Source organism: Oryctolagus cuniculus, chromosome 10, assembly GCF_051225735.1.
Source record: "Oryctolagus cuniculus isolate XC-2025 breed Fujian yellow rabbit chromosome 10, ASM5122573v1, whole genome shotgun sequence".
Taxonomy (NCBI): domain Eukaryota; kingdom Metazoa; phylum Chordata; class Mammalia; order Lagomorpha; family Leporidae; genus Oryctolagus; species Oryctolagus cuniculus.
Genome location: NC_142876.1, coordinates 73,825,021 through 73,837,672, shown reverse-complemented (window position 1 = coordinate 73,837,672; position 12,652 = coordinate 73,825,021). Strand labels below are relative to the sequence as shown.

Sequence of the window (12,652 nt, the reverse complement as noted above, 5' to 3'; positions counted from 1 at the left end):
GCCCGGCAGCCTCCACGCCTGCCCAGGGCTGCGCCCCGCGGCTCGCGGGTCCCGGCACCAGGGGGTTCGGCGCCCCACACCACCGCGGCCCGGGCCTTCCCTCCTACCCGGCCGCCAGCAGCCCCCCCACCGCTGACGCACAGGTCGCCCGCCCTCCCCCGGCACGGCCGCCGCGCCTCCACACACTCCCACGCCGCGAGGACAGCTGAGGGCCTGGGGACCCTTGTCCCCGCTCGGTCACGGGGGCCCAAGTGGGGCAGCAGGTCGGGAAGGAGGGCGGCAGCGCACGGAATCACCCCCGCCGCACGCTCGCGTGGGCACTCACACACACACACACACACACACACACGCCTACACAAGGGGCACACAGTCGCACACCCCGACACCCTTCGTGGCACAGAGGGATTTCCGTCCTCAGCGCCCGTTCCCTCACGGGAGGGTGGGGCGCTTCAGCGCGACCCGCACCCTCCAGCCCGGCAGCCAGTTCGAGACTGTCGCTCCCCCTCTTCATGGAGGAACGACACAGGACCCTGCGCTGTTCTTTCGTCTGCTCGGCCCTCCCCGGGTTTGCTGCTGGTTCTTCCCGGGTTGGCTACCGTCCCTTCCACCTCCGTGGAAGGGCGGTTCCCCCTGCCACATTCCCCACTTCCGCGGGGGAGCGGCACACCGCCGGCCGGCCGGCTCTCTCGGGGGCTGCACAGGTGTTCCCCTTAGATGTTCCTGGTGCATGTTGTCTCTCTCCTCCTTTATAGTCCTCTTCCGCCAATCCCAACTCGGCTGCCCACACGCCGAGTACGCTGCTCTCCTTCAATCAGGAGCAGGATCAGCTCCTGGAGGTCATCACTCAAGTTGGCAAGAGGCAGCTGCATAGAAGCTGTTTGCTCCTCTCCCAGCGCCATATTGTGGGAGAGCAGATGCATAGAATAAGTCTTAATTCCAGTAACTCAGTCCAATCCGAGTTGCTCCCCACAGAGACCACAGGCTGTGTGCTGCCTGCCTGCCACGGACCCTCTGTCCCGGGGAGGTCCTGTGGGCACGCAGCCTGTGGCCGCGGGTCTCTGCCTGGCCTGCCAAAAGGGTGCCCCGTTTGGATGCTGTGTGAGTCAGGGCTGATGGGGGAGAGGGGGACAGAGAGAGGAGAGAGAGACAGAGAGAGAGAGAGAAAGAGAGACGTGTAGGTGTTGGTGTAAGTCAGAGACAGAGGGAGAGGGTGCCTGTATTGCCTGCGAGGCTTGGTGTGGGGTCCCTCCTTTGCGCTCTGGAGGGCTTCCGCGGCTGTGGCGCGTGGCCGCCGCACGGCCAGGTGGCGCAGAGGGCCCGCGGGTTGGGCTGCGCGAGGCACCGGGCCCTGAGTGGTGGGCAACTGCGCCCTGGCGTCGTCTTCGGGCGGTGGTCGTGGTCGTGGTCACAGTCATTGGGCTCCCTGGGAGACAGGAGCCCGGGAGGGGCGGTGGGAGTGCAGGTGCCGGGAGCTGCTGGTGCGGCGGGCTGCGGGGTTGGGGCGGCCGGCAGGGGAGCGCCCTGGCGGGCGGTGAGTCGCTGGTTTGGGGTTGGAGGGGGCGCGCTGGGATGGCGCGGGGCGTGGCCTGTGTCCCGGGGTGGGCCCCGGGGTTGGCGGTGGGGCTGCGGCAGCCGGGGACAGCTGGCCGGCCCGCCCGTGCCCGTGCCCGTGCCCAGGCCCAGGCCCAGGCCCAGGCCCAGGCCCAGGCCCGAGGCGCGGGCGGGCTGGGGCTGCCAGGTGGAGGGGTCGGGCTTCTGCCCCCTGCTGGAGCTGCGTTGGGGGTCGCAGGGGTCCCGGCGTGCGGGCTGGCGGATGGGGGCGTGGCTAGGCAGCCAGCCAAAGGCGAGCAAAAGGGGAGGGTGCCGCGGGGCAAAAGCCTACAGCCCCCGGTATTCCCAGGCGGTCTCCCATCCAAGTACTAACCAGGCCCGACCCTGCTTAGCTTCCGAGATCAGACGAGATCGGGCGCGTTCAGGGTGGTATGGCCGTAGACGCCAGAGGCCGCCTCCAGGCCCCTCTTGAGTGCGCGCCCGCACAGCCGCCGCCGCCGCCTCCTCCTCCTCCTCCTGCCCGCTCCCCGCTCTCACTCCCATTCCCATTCCCATTCCCACTCCCGCTCCCGCTCCCGCTCCCGCTTCTCCTCCGCCTCCTCCCTCTTTTCTCTTCTCTTCTCTTCTCCTCCTCCCCCCCCTCCTCAGCCGCCCTCCGCCTAGCCCTGCACCAGTGCCCGAACTCCAGCCCTCCGCCTGCCCAGCCCAGGACCTGCAGCACCGGGCGCCCAGTCGGCACGCTGCCGCCAAGCCAAGGGGAGCCAACCTCCTCCGGCTGCCGCTGGCCACAGGGAACTCCTACTCTCTCTTTCTAGGCTGGATCCCCTGCCTGCCGCCATCGCCCAGCCACACGCCAGCCGTGCCCGGCAGCCTCCACGCCTGCCCAGGGCTGCGCCCCGCGGCTCGCGGGTCCCGGCACCAGGGGGTTCGGCGCCCCACACCACCGCGGCCCGGGCCTTCCCTCCTACCCGGCCGCCAGCAGCCCCCCCACCGCTGACGCACAGGTCGCCCGCCCTCCCCCGGCACGGCCGCCGCGCCTCCACACACTCCCACGCCGCGAGGACAGCTGAGGGCCTGGGGACCCTTGTCCCCGCTCGGTCACGGGGGCCCAAGTGGGGCAGCAGGTCGGGAAGGAGGGCGGCAGCGCACGGAATCACCCCCGCCGCACGCTCGCGTGGGCACTCACACACACACACACACACACACACACGCCTACACAAGGGGCACACAGTCGCACACCCCGACACCCTTCGTGGCACAGAGGGATTTCCGTCCTCAGCGCCCGTTCCCTCACGGGAGGGTGGGGCGCTTCAGCGCGACCCGCACCCTCCAGCCCGGCAGCCAGTTCGAGACTGTCGCTCCCCCTCTTCATGGAGGAACGACACAGGACCCTGCGCTGTTCTTTCGTCTGCTCGGCCCTCCCCGGGTTTGCTGCTGGTTCTTCCCGGGTTGGCTACCGTCCCTTCCACCTCCGTGGAAGGGCGGTTCCCCCTGCCACATTCCCCACTTCCGCGGGGGAGCGGCACACCGCCGGCCGGCCGGCCGGCTCTCTCGGGGGCTGCACAGGTGTTCCCCTTAGATGTTCCTGGTGCATGTTGTCTCTCTCCTCCTTTATAGTCCTCTTCCGCCAATCCCAACTCGGCTGCCCACACGCCAAGTACGCTGCTCTCCTCCAATCAGGAGCAGGATCAGCTCCTGGAGGTCATCACTCAAGTTGGCAAGAGGCAGCTGCATAGAAGCTGTTTGCTCCTCTCCCAGCGCCATATTGTGGGAGAGCAGATGCATAGAATAAGTCTTAATTCCAGTAACTCAGTCCAATCCGAGTTGCTCCCCACAGAGACCACAGGCTGTGTGCTGCCTGCCTGCCACGGACCCTCTGTCCCGGGGAGGTCCTGTGGGCACGCAGCCTGTGGCCGCGGGTCTCTGCCTGGCCTGCCAAAAGGGTGCCCCGTTTGGATGCTGTGTGAGTCAGGGCTGATGGGGGAGAGGGGGACAGAGAGAGGAGAGAGAGACAGAGAGAGAGAGAGAAAGAGAGAGAGACGTGTAGGTGTTGGTGTAAGTCAGAGACAGAGGGAGAGGGTGCCTGTATTGCCTGCGAGGCTTGGTGTGGGGTCCCTCCTTTGCGCTCTGGAGGGCTTCCGCGGCTGTGGCGCGTGGCCGCCGCACGGCCAGGTGGCGCAGAGGGCCCGCGGGTTGGGCTGCGCTAGGCACCGGGCCCTGAGTGGTGGGCAACTGCGCCCTGGCGTCGTCTTCGGGCGGTGGTCGTGGTCGTGGTCGTGGTCACAGTCATTGGGCTCCCTGGGAGACAGGAGCCCGGGAGGGGCGGTGGGAGTGCAGGTGCCGGGAGCTGCTGGTGCGGCGGGCTGCGGGGTTGGGGCGGCCGGCAGGGGAGCGCCCTGGCGGGCGGTGAGTCGCTGGTTTGGGGTTGGAGGGGGCGCGCTGGGATGGCGCGGGGCGTGGCCTGTGTCCCGGGGTGGGCCCCGGGGTTGGCGGTGGGGCTGCGGCAGCCGGGGACAGCTGGCCGGCCCGCCCGTGCCCGTGCCCGTGCCCAGGCCCAGGCCCAGGCCCAGGCCCAGGCCCAGGCCCGAGGCGCGGGCGGGCTGGGGCTGCCAGGTGGAGGGGTCGGGCTTCTGCCCCCTGCTGGAGCTGCGTTGGGGGTCGCAGGGGTCCCGGCGTGCGGGCTGGCGGATGGGGGCGTGGCTAGGCAGCCAGCCAAAGGCGAGCAAAAGGGGAGGGTGCCGCGGGGCAAAAGCCTACAGCCCCCGGTATTCCCAGGCGGTCTCCCATCCAAGTACTAACCAGGCCCGACCCTGCTTAGCTTCCGAGATCAGACGAGATCGGGCGCGTTCAGGGTGGTATGGCCGTAGACGCCAGAGGCCGCCTCCAGGCCCCTCTTGAGTGCGCGCCCGCACAGCCGCCGCCGCCGCCTCCTCCTCCTCCTCCTGCCCGCTCCCCGCTCTCACTCCCATTCCCATTCCCATTCCCACTCCCGCTCCCGCTCCCGCTGCCGCTTCTCCTCCGCCTCCTCCCTCTTTTCTCTTCTCTTCTCTTCTCCTCCTCTCCCCCCTCCTCAGCCGCCCTCCGCCTAGCCCTGCACCAGTGCCCGAACTCCAGCCCTCCGCCTGCCCAGCCCAGGACCTGCAGCACCGGGCGCCCAGTCGGCACGCTGCCGCCAAGCCAAGGGGAGCCAACCTCCTCCGGCTGCCGCTGGCCACAGGGAACTCCTACTCTCTCTTTCTAGGCCGGATCCCCTGCCTGCCGCCATCGCCCAGCCACACGCCAGCCGTGCCCGGCAGCCTCCACGCCTGCCCAGGGCTGCGCCCCGCGGCTCGCGGGTCCCGGCACCAGGGGGTTCGGCGCCCCACACCACCGCGGCCCGGGCCTTCCCTCCTACCCGGCCGCCAGCAGCCCCCCCACCGCTGACGCACAGGTCGCCCGCCCTCCCCCGGCACGGCCGCCGCGCCTCCACACACTCCCACGCCGCGAGGACAGCTGAGGGCCTGGGGACCCTTGTCCCCGCTCGGTCACGGGGGCCCAAGTGGGGCAGCAGGTCGGGAAGGAGGGCGGCAGCGCACGGAATCACCCCCGCCGCACGCTCGCGTGGGCACTCACACACACACACACACACACACACACACGCCTACACAAGGGGCACACAGTCGCACACCCCGACACCCTTCGTGGCACAGAGGGATTTCCGTCCTCAGCGCCCGTTCCCTCACGGGAGGGTGGGGCGCTTCAGCGCGACCCGCACCCTCCAGCCCGGCAGCCAGTTCGAGACTGTCGCTCCCCCTCTTCATGGAGGAACGACACAGGACCCTGCGCTGTTCTTTCGTCTGCTCGGCCCTCCCCGGGTTTGCTGCTGGTTCTTCCCGGGTTGGCTACCGTCCCTTCCACCTCCGTGGAAGGGCGGTTCCCCCTGCCACATTCCCCACTTCCGCGGGGGAGCGGCACACCGCCGGCCGGCCGGCCGGCTCTCTCGGGGGCTGCACAGGTGTTCCCCTTAGATGTTCCTGGTGCATGTTGTCTCTCTCCTCCTTTATAGTCCTCTTCCGCCAATCCCAACTCGGCTGCCCACACGCCGAGTACGCTGCTCTCCTTCAATCAGGAGCAGGATCAGCTCCTGGAGGTCATCACTCAAGTTGGCAAGAGGCAGCTGCATAGAAGCTGTTTGCTCCTCTCCCAGCGCCATATTGTGGGAGAGCAGATGCATAGAATAAGTCTTAATTCCAGTAACTCAGTCCAATCCGAGTTGCTCCCCACAGAGACCACAGGCTGTGTGCTGCCTGCCTGCCACGGACCCTCTGTCCCGGGGAGGTCCTGTGGGCACGCAGCCTGTGGCCGCGGGTCTCTGCCTGGCCTGCCAAAAGGGTGCCCCGTTTGGATGCTGTGTGAGTCAGGGCTGATGGGGGAGAGGGGGACAGAGAGAGGAGAGAGAGACAGAGAGAGAGAGAGAAAGAGAGAGAGACGTGTAGGTGTTGGTGTAAGTCAGAGACAGAGGGAGAGGGTGCCTGTATTGCCTGCGAGGCTTGGTGTGGGGTCCCTCCTTTGCGCTCTGGAGGGCTTCCGCGGCTGTGGCGCGTGGCCGCCGCACGGCCAGGTGGCGCAGAGGGCCCGCGGGTTGGGCTGCGCGAGGCACCGGGCCCTGAGTGGTGGGCAACCGCGCCCTGGCGTCGTCTTCGGGCGGTGGTCGTGGTCGTGGTCGTGGTCACAGTCATTGGGCTCCCTGGGAGACAGGAGCCCGGGAGGGGCGGTGGGAGTGCAGGTGCCGGGAGCTGCTGGTGCGGCGGGCTGCGGGGTTGGGGCGGCCGGCAGGGGAGCGCCCTGGCGGGCGGTGAGTCGCTGGTTTGGGGTTGGAGGGGGCGCGCTGGATGGCGCGGGGCGTGGCCTGTGTCCCGGGGTGGGCCCCGGGGTTGGCGGTGGGGCTGCGGCAGCCGGGGACAGCTGGCCGGCCCGCCCGTGCCCGTGCCCGTGCCCGTGCCCGTGCCCGTGCCCAGGCCCAGGCCCAGGCCCAGGCCCGAGGCGCGGGCGGGCTGGGGCTGCCAGGTGGAGGGGTCGGGCTTCTGCCCCCTGCTGGAGCTGCGTTGGGGGTCGCAGGGGTCCCGGCGTGCGGGCTGGCGGATGGGGGCGTGGCTAGGCAGCCAGCCAAAGGCGAGCAAAAGGGGAGGGTGCCGCGGGGCAAAAGCCTACAGCACCCGGTATTCCCAGGCGGTCTCCCATCCAAGTACTAACCAGGCCCGACCCTGCTTAGCTTCCGAGATCAGACGAGATCGGGCGCGTTCAGGGTGGTATGGCCGTAGACGCCAGAGGCCGCCTCCAGGCCCCTCTTGAGTGCGCGCCCGCACAGCCGCCGCCGCCGCCGCCGCCGCCGCCGCCGCCGCCGCCGCCGCCGCCTCCTCTTCCTGCCCGCTCCCCGCTCTCACTCCCATTCCCATTCCCATTCCCACTCCCGCTCCCGCTCCCGCTGCCGCTTCTCCTCCGCCTCCTCCCTCTTTTCTCTTCTCTTCTCTTCTCCTCCTCCCCCCCCCTCCTCCTCAGCCGCCCTCCGCCTAGCCCTGCACCAGTGCCCGAACTCCAGCCCTCCGCCTGCCCAGCCCAGGACCTGCAGCACCGGGCGCCCAGTCGGCACGCTGCCGCCAAGCCAAGGGGAGCCAACCTCCTCCGGCTGCCGCTGGCCACAGGGAACTCCTACTCTCTCTTTCTAGGCCGGATCCCCTGCCTGCCGCCATCGCCCAGCCACACGCCAGCCGTGCCCGGCAGCCTCCACGCCTGCCCAGGGCTGCGCCCCGCGGCTCGCGGGTCCCGGCACCAGGGGGTTCGGCGCCCCACACCACCGCGGCCCGGGCCTTCCCTCCTACCCGGCCGCCAGCAGCCCCCCCACCGCTGACGCACAGGTCGCCCGCCCTCCCCCGGCACGGCCGCCGCGCCTCCACACACTCCCACGCCGCGAGGACAGCTGAGGGCCTGGGGACCCTTGTCCCCGCTCGGTCACGGGGGCCCAAGTGGGGCAGCAGGTCGGGAAGGAGGGCGGCAGCGCACGGAATCACCCCCGCCGCACGCTCGCGTGGGCACTCACACACACACACACACACACACACACACACGCCTACACAAGGGGCACACAGTCGCACACCCCGACACCCTTCGTGGCACAGAGGGATTTCCGTCCTCAGCGCCCGTTCCCTCACGGGAGGGTGGGGCGCTTCAGCGCGACCCGCACCCTCCAGCCCGGCAGCCAGTTCGAGACTGTCGCTCCCCCTCTTCATGGAGGAACGACACAGGACCCTGCGCTGTTCTTTCGTCTGCTCGGCCCTCCCCGGGTTTGCTGCTGGTTCTTCCCGGGTTGGCTACCGTCCCTTCCACCTCCGTGGAAGGGCGGTTCCCCCTGCCACATTCCCCACTTCCGCGGGGGAGCGGCACACCGCCGGCCGGCCGGCCGGCTCTCTCGGGGGCTGCACAGGTGTTCCCCTTAGATGTTCCTGGTGCATGTTGTCTCTCTCCTCCTTTATAGTCCTCTTCCGCCAATCCCAACTCGGCTGCCCACACGCCAAGTACGCTGCTCTCCTCCAATCAGGAGCAGGATCAGCTCCTGGAGGTCATCACTCAAGTTGGCAAGAGGCAGCTGCATAGAAGCTGTTTTCTCCTCTCCCAGCGCCATATTGTGGGAGAGCAGATGCATAGAATAAGTCTTAATTCCAGTAACTCAGTCCAATCCGAGTTGCTCCCCACAGAGACCACAGGCTGTGTGCTGCCTGCCTGCCACGGACCCTCTGTCCCGGGGAGGTCCTGTGGGCACGCAGCCTGTGGCCGCGGGTCTCTGCCTGGCCTGCCAAAAGGGTGCCCCGTTTGGATGCTGTGTGAGTCAGGGCTGATGGGGGAGAGGGGGACAGAGAGAGGAGAGAGAGACAGAGAGAGAGAGAGAAAGAGAGAGAGACGTGTAGGTGTTGGTGTAAGTCAGAGACAGAGGGAGAGGGTGCCTGTATTGCCTGCGAGGCTTGGTGTGGGGTCCCTCCTTTGCGCTCTGGAGGGCTTCCGCGGCTGTGGCGCGTGGCCGCCGCACGGCCAGGTGGCGCAGAGGGCCCGCGGGTTGGGCTGCGCGAGGCACCGGGCCCTGAGTGGTGGGCAACCGCGCCCTGGCGTCGTCTTCGGGCGGTGGTCGTGGTCGTGGTCGTGGTCACAGTCATTGGGCTCCCTGGGAGACAGGAGCCCGGGAGGGGCGGTGGGAGTGCAGGTGCCGGGAGCTGCTGGTGCGGCGGGCTGCGGGGTTGGGGCGGCCGGCAGGGGAGCGCCCTGGCGGGCGGTGAGTCGCTGGTTTGGGGTTGGAGGGGGCGCGCTGGATGGCGCGGGGCGTGGCCTGTGTCCCGGGGTGGGCCCCGGGGTTGGCGGTGGGGCTGCGGCAGCCGGGGACAGCTGGCCGGCCCGCCCGTGCCCGTGCCCGTGCCCGTGCCCGTGCCCAGGCCCAGGCCCAGGCCCAGGCCCAGGCCCGAGGCGCGGGCGGGCTGGGGCTGCCAGGTGGAGGGGTCGGGCTTCTGCCCCCTGCTGGAGCTGCGTTGGGGGTCGCAGGGGTCCCGGCTGGCGGATGGGGGCGTGGCTAGGCAGCCAGCCAAAGGCGAGCAAAAGGGGAGGGTGCCGCGGGGCAAAAGCCTACAGCACCCGGTATTCCCAGGCGGTCTCCCATCCAAGTACTAACCAGGCCCGACCCTGCTTAGCTTCCGAGATCAGACGAGATCGGGCGCGTTCAGGGTGGTATGGCCATAGACGCCAGAGGCCGCCTCCAGGCCCCTCTTGAGTGCGCGCCCGCACAGCCGCCGCCGCCGCCTCCGCCGCCGCCGCCGCCTCCTCCTCCTCCTCCTCCTGCCCGCTCCCCGCTCTCACTCCCATTCCCATTCCCATTCCCATTCCCATTCCCACTCCTGCTCCCGCTCCCGCTGCCGCTTCTCCTCCGCCTCCTCCCTCTTTTCTCTTCTCTTCTCTTCTCCTCCTCCCCCCCCCTCCTCCTCAGCCGCCCTCCGCCTAGCCCTGCACCAGTGCCCGAACTCCAGCCCTCCGCCTGCCCAGCCCAGGACCTGCAGTGCAGCACCGGGCGCCCAGTCGGCACGCTGCCGCCAAGCCAAGGGGAGCCAACCTCCTCCGGCTGCCGCTGGCCACAGGGAACTCCTACTCTCTCTTTCTAGGCCGGATCCCCTGCCTGCCGCCATCGCCCAGCCACACGCCAGCCGTGCCCGGCAGCCTCCACGCCTGCCCAGGGCTGCGCCCCGCGGCTCGCGGGTCCCGGCACCAGGGGGTTCGGCGCCCCACACCACCGCGGCCCGGGCCTTCCCTCCTACCCGGCCGCCAGCAGCCCCCCCACCGCTGACGCACAGGTCGCCCGCCCTCCCCCGGCACGGCCGCCGCGCCTCCACACACTCCCACGCCGCGAGGACAGCTGAGGGCCTGGGGACCCTTGTCCCCGCTCGGTCACGGGGGCCCAAGTGGGGCAGCAGGTCGGGAAGGAGGGCGGCAGCGTACGGAATCACCCCCGCCGCACGCTCGCGTGGGCACTCACACACACACACACACACACACACGCCTACACAAGGGGCACACAGTCGCACACCCCGACACCCTTCGTGGCACAGAGGGATTTCCGTCCTCAGCGCCCGTTCCCTCACGGGAGGGTGGGGCGCTTCAGCGCGACCCGCACCCTCCAGCCCGGCAGCCAGTTCGAGACCACAGGCTGTGTGCTGCCTGCCTGCCACGGACCCTCTGTCCCGGGGAGGTCCTGTGGGCACGCAGCCTGTGGCCGCGGGTCTCTGCCTGGCCTGCCAAAAGGGTGCCCCGTTTGGATGCTGTGTGAGTCAGGGCTGATGGGGGAGAGGGGGACAGAGAGAGGAGAGAGAGACAGAGAGAGAGAGAGAAAGAGAGAGAGACGTGTAGGTGTTGGTGTAAGTCAGAGACAGAGGGAGAGGGTGCCTGTATTGCCTGCGAGGCTTGGTGTGGGGTCCCTCCTTTGCGCTCTGGAGGGCTTCCGCGGCTGTGGCGCGTGGCCGCCGCACGGCCAGGTGGCGCAGAGGGCCCGCGGGTTGGGCTGCGCGAGGCACCGGGCCCTGAGTGGTGGGCAACCGCGCCCTGGCGTCGTCTTCGGGCGGTGGTCGTGGTCGTGGTCGTGGTCACAGTCATTGGGCTCCCTGGGAGACAGGAGCCCGGGAGGGGCGGTGGGAGTGCAGGTGCCGGGAGCTGCTGGTGCGGCGGGCTGCGGGGTTGGGGCGGCCGGCAGGGGAGCGCCCTGGCGGGCGGTGAGTCGCTGGTTTGGGGTTGGAGGGGGCGCGCTGGATGGCGCGGGGCGTGGCCTGTGTCCCGGGGTGGGCCCCGGGGTTGGCGGTGGGGCTGCGGCAGCCGGGGACAGCTGGCCGGCCCGCCCGTGCCCGTGCCCGTGCCCGTGCCCGTGCCCAGGCCCAGGCCCAGGCCCAGGCCCGAGGCGCGGGCGGGCTGGGGCTGCCAGGTGGAGGGGTCGGGCTTCTGCCCCCTGCTGGAGCTGCGTTGGGGGTCGCAGGGGTCCCGGCGTGCGGGCTGGCGGATGGGGGCGTGGCTAGGCAGCCAGCCAAAGGCGAGCAAAAGGGGAGGGTGCCGCGGGGCAAAAGCCTACAGCACCCGGTATTCCCAGGCGGTCTCCCATCCAAGTACTAACCAGGCCCGACCCTGCTTAGCTTCCGAGATCAGACGAGATCGGGCGCGTTCAGGGTGGTATGGCCGTAGACGCCAGAGGCCGCCTCCAGGCCCCTCTTGAGTGCGCGCCCGCACAGCCGCCGCCGCCGCCGCCGCCGCCGCCGCCGCCGCCTCCTCTTCCTGCCCGCTCCCCGCTCTCACTCCCATTCCCATTCCCATTCCCACTCCCGCTCCCGCTCCCGCTGCCGCTTCTCCTCCGCCTCCTCCCTCTTTTCTCTTCTCTTCTCTTCTCCTCCTCCCCCCCCCTCCTCCTCAGCCGCCCTCCGCCTAGCCCTGCACCAGTGCCCGAACTCCAGCCCTCCGCCTGCCCAGCCCAGGACCTGCAGCACCGGGCGCCCAGTCGGCACGCTGCCGCCAAGCCAAGGGGAGCCAACCTCCTCCGGCTGCCGCTGGCCACAGGGAACTCCTACTCTCTCTTTCTAGGCCGGATCCCCTGCCTGCCGCCATCGCCCAGCCACACGCCAGCCGTGCCCGGCAGCCTCCACGCCTGCCCAGGGCTGCGCCCCGCGGCTCGCGGGTCCCGGCACCAGGGGGTTCGGCGCCCCACACCACCGCGGCCCGGGCCTTCCCTCCTACCCGGCCGCCAGCAGCCCCCCCACCGCTGACGCACAGGTCGCCCGCCCTCCCCCGGCACGGCCGCCGCGCCTCCACACACTCCCACGCCGCGAGGACAGCTGAGGGCCTGGGGACCCTTGTCCCCGCTCGGTCACGGGGGCCCAAGTGGGGCAGCAGGTCGGGAAGGAGGGCGGCAGCGCACGGAATCACCCCCGCCGCACGCTCGCGTGGGCACTCACACACACACACACACACACACACACGCCTACACAAGGGGCACACAGTCGCACACCCCGACACCCTTCGTGGCACAGAGGGATTTCCGTCCTCAGCGCCCGTTCCCTCACGGGAGGGTGGGGCGCTTCAGCGCGACCCGCACCCTCCAGCCCGGCAGCCAGTTCGAGACTGTCGCTCCCCCTCTTCATGGAGGAACGACACAGGACCCTGCGCTGTTCTTTCGTCTGCTCGGCCCTCCCCGGGTTTGCTGCTGGTTCTTCCCGGGTTGGCTACCGTCCCTTCCACCTCCGTGGAAGGGCGGTTCCCCCTGCCACATTCCCCACTTCCGCGGGGGAGCGGCACACCGCCGGCCGGCCGGCCGGCTCTCTCGGGGGCTGCACAGGTGTTCCCCTTAGATGTTCCTGGTGCATGTTGTCTCTCTCCTCCTTTATAGTCCTCTTCCGCCAATCCCAACTCGGCTGCCCACACGCCAAGTACGCTACTCTCCTCCAATCAGGAGCAGGATCAGCTCCTGGAGGTCATCACTCAAGTTGGCAAGAGGCAGCTGCATAGAAGCTGTTTTCTCCTCTCCCAGCGCCATATTGTGGGAGAGCAGATGCATAGA

At 69.8% G+C, this 12,652-nt stretch overlaps 5 non-coding genes across 5 annotated transcripts; all 5 read right to left on the bottom strand.

Moving 5' to 3' along the window:
• Nucleotides 1-1,875: 1,875 nt before the first annotated feature.
• On the bottom strand, nt 1,876-1,994 carry LOC149123922 (5S ribosomal RNA). The gene has a single exon (XR_016215585.1). It is a non-coding gene; the product is annotated as a 5S ribosomal RNA (ribosomal RNA).
• Nucleotides 1,995-4,301: 2,307 nt separating this feature from the next.
• On the bottom strand, nt 4,302-4,420 carry LOC149123921 (5S ribosomal RNA). Its single transcript, XR_016215584.1, has one exon. It is a non-coding gene; the product is annotated as a 5S ribosomal RNA (ribosomal RNA).
• A 2,314-nt stretch (nt 4,421-6,734) lies between these two features.
• On the bottom strand, nt 6,735-6,853 carry LOC149123920 (5S ribosomal RNA). Its single transcript, XR_016215200.1, has one exon. It is a non-coding gene; the product is annotated as a 5S ribosomal RNA (ribosomal RNA).
• Nucleotides 6,854-9,192: 2,339 nt separating this feature from the next.
• LOC149123919 (5S ribosomal RNA) lies at nt 9,193-9,311 on the bottom strand. The gene has a single exon (XR_016215493.1). It is a non-coding gene; the product is annotated as a 5S ribosomal RNA (ribosomal RNA).
• Nucleotides 9,312-11,169: 1,858 nt separating this feature from the next.
• On the bottom strand, nt 11,170-11,288 carry LOC149123918 (5S ribosomal RNA). The gene has a single exon (XR_016215199.1). It is a non-coding gene; the product is annotated as a 5S ribosomal RNA (ribosomal RNA).
• Between the last annotated feature and the right edge of the window lie 1,364 nt (nt 11,289-12,652).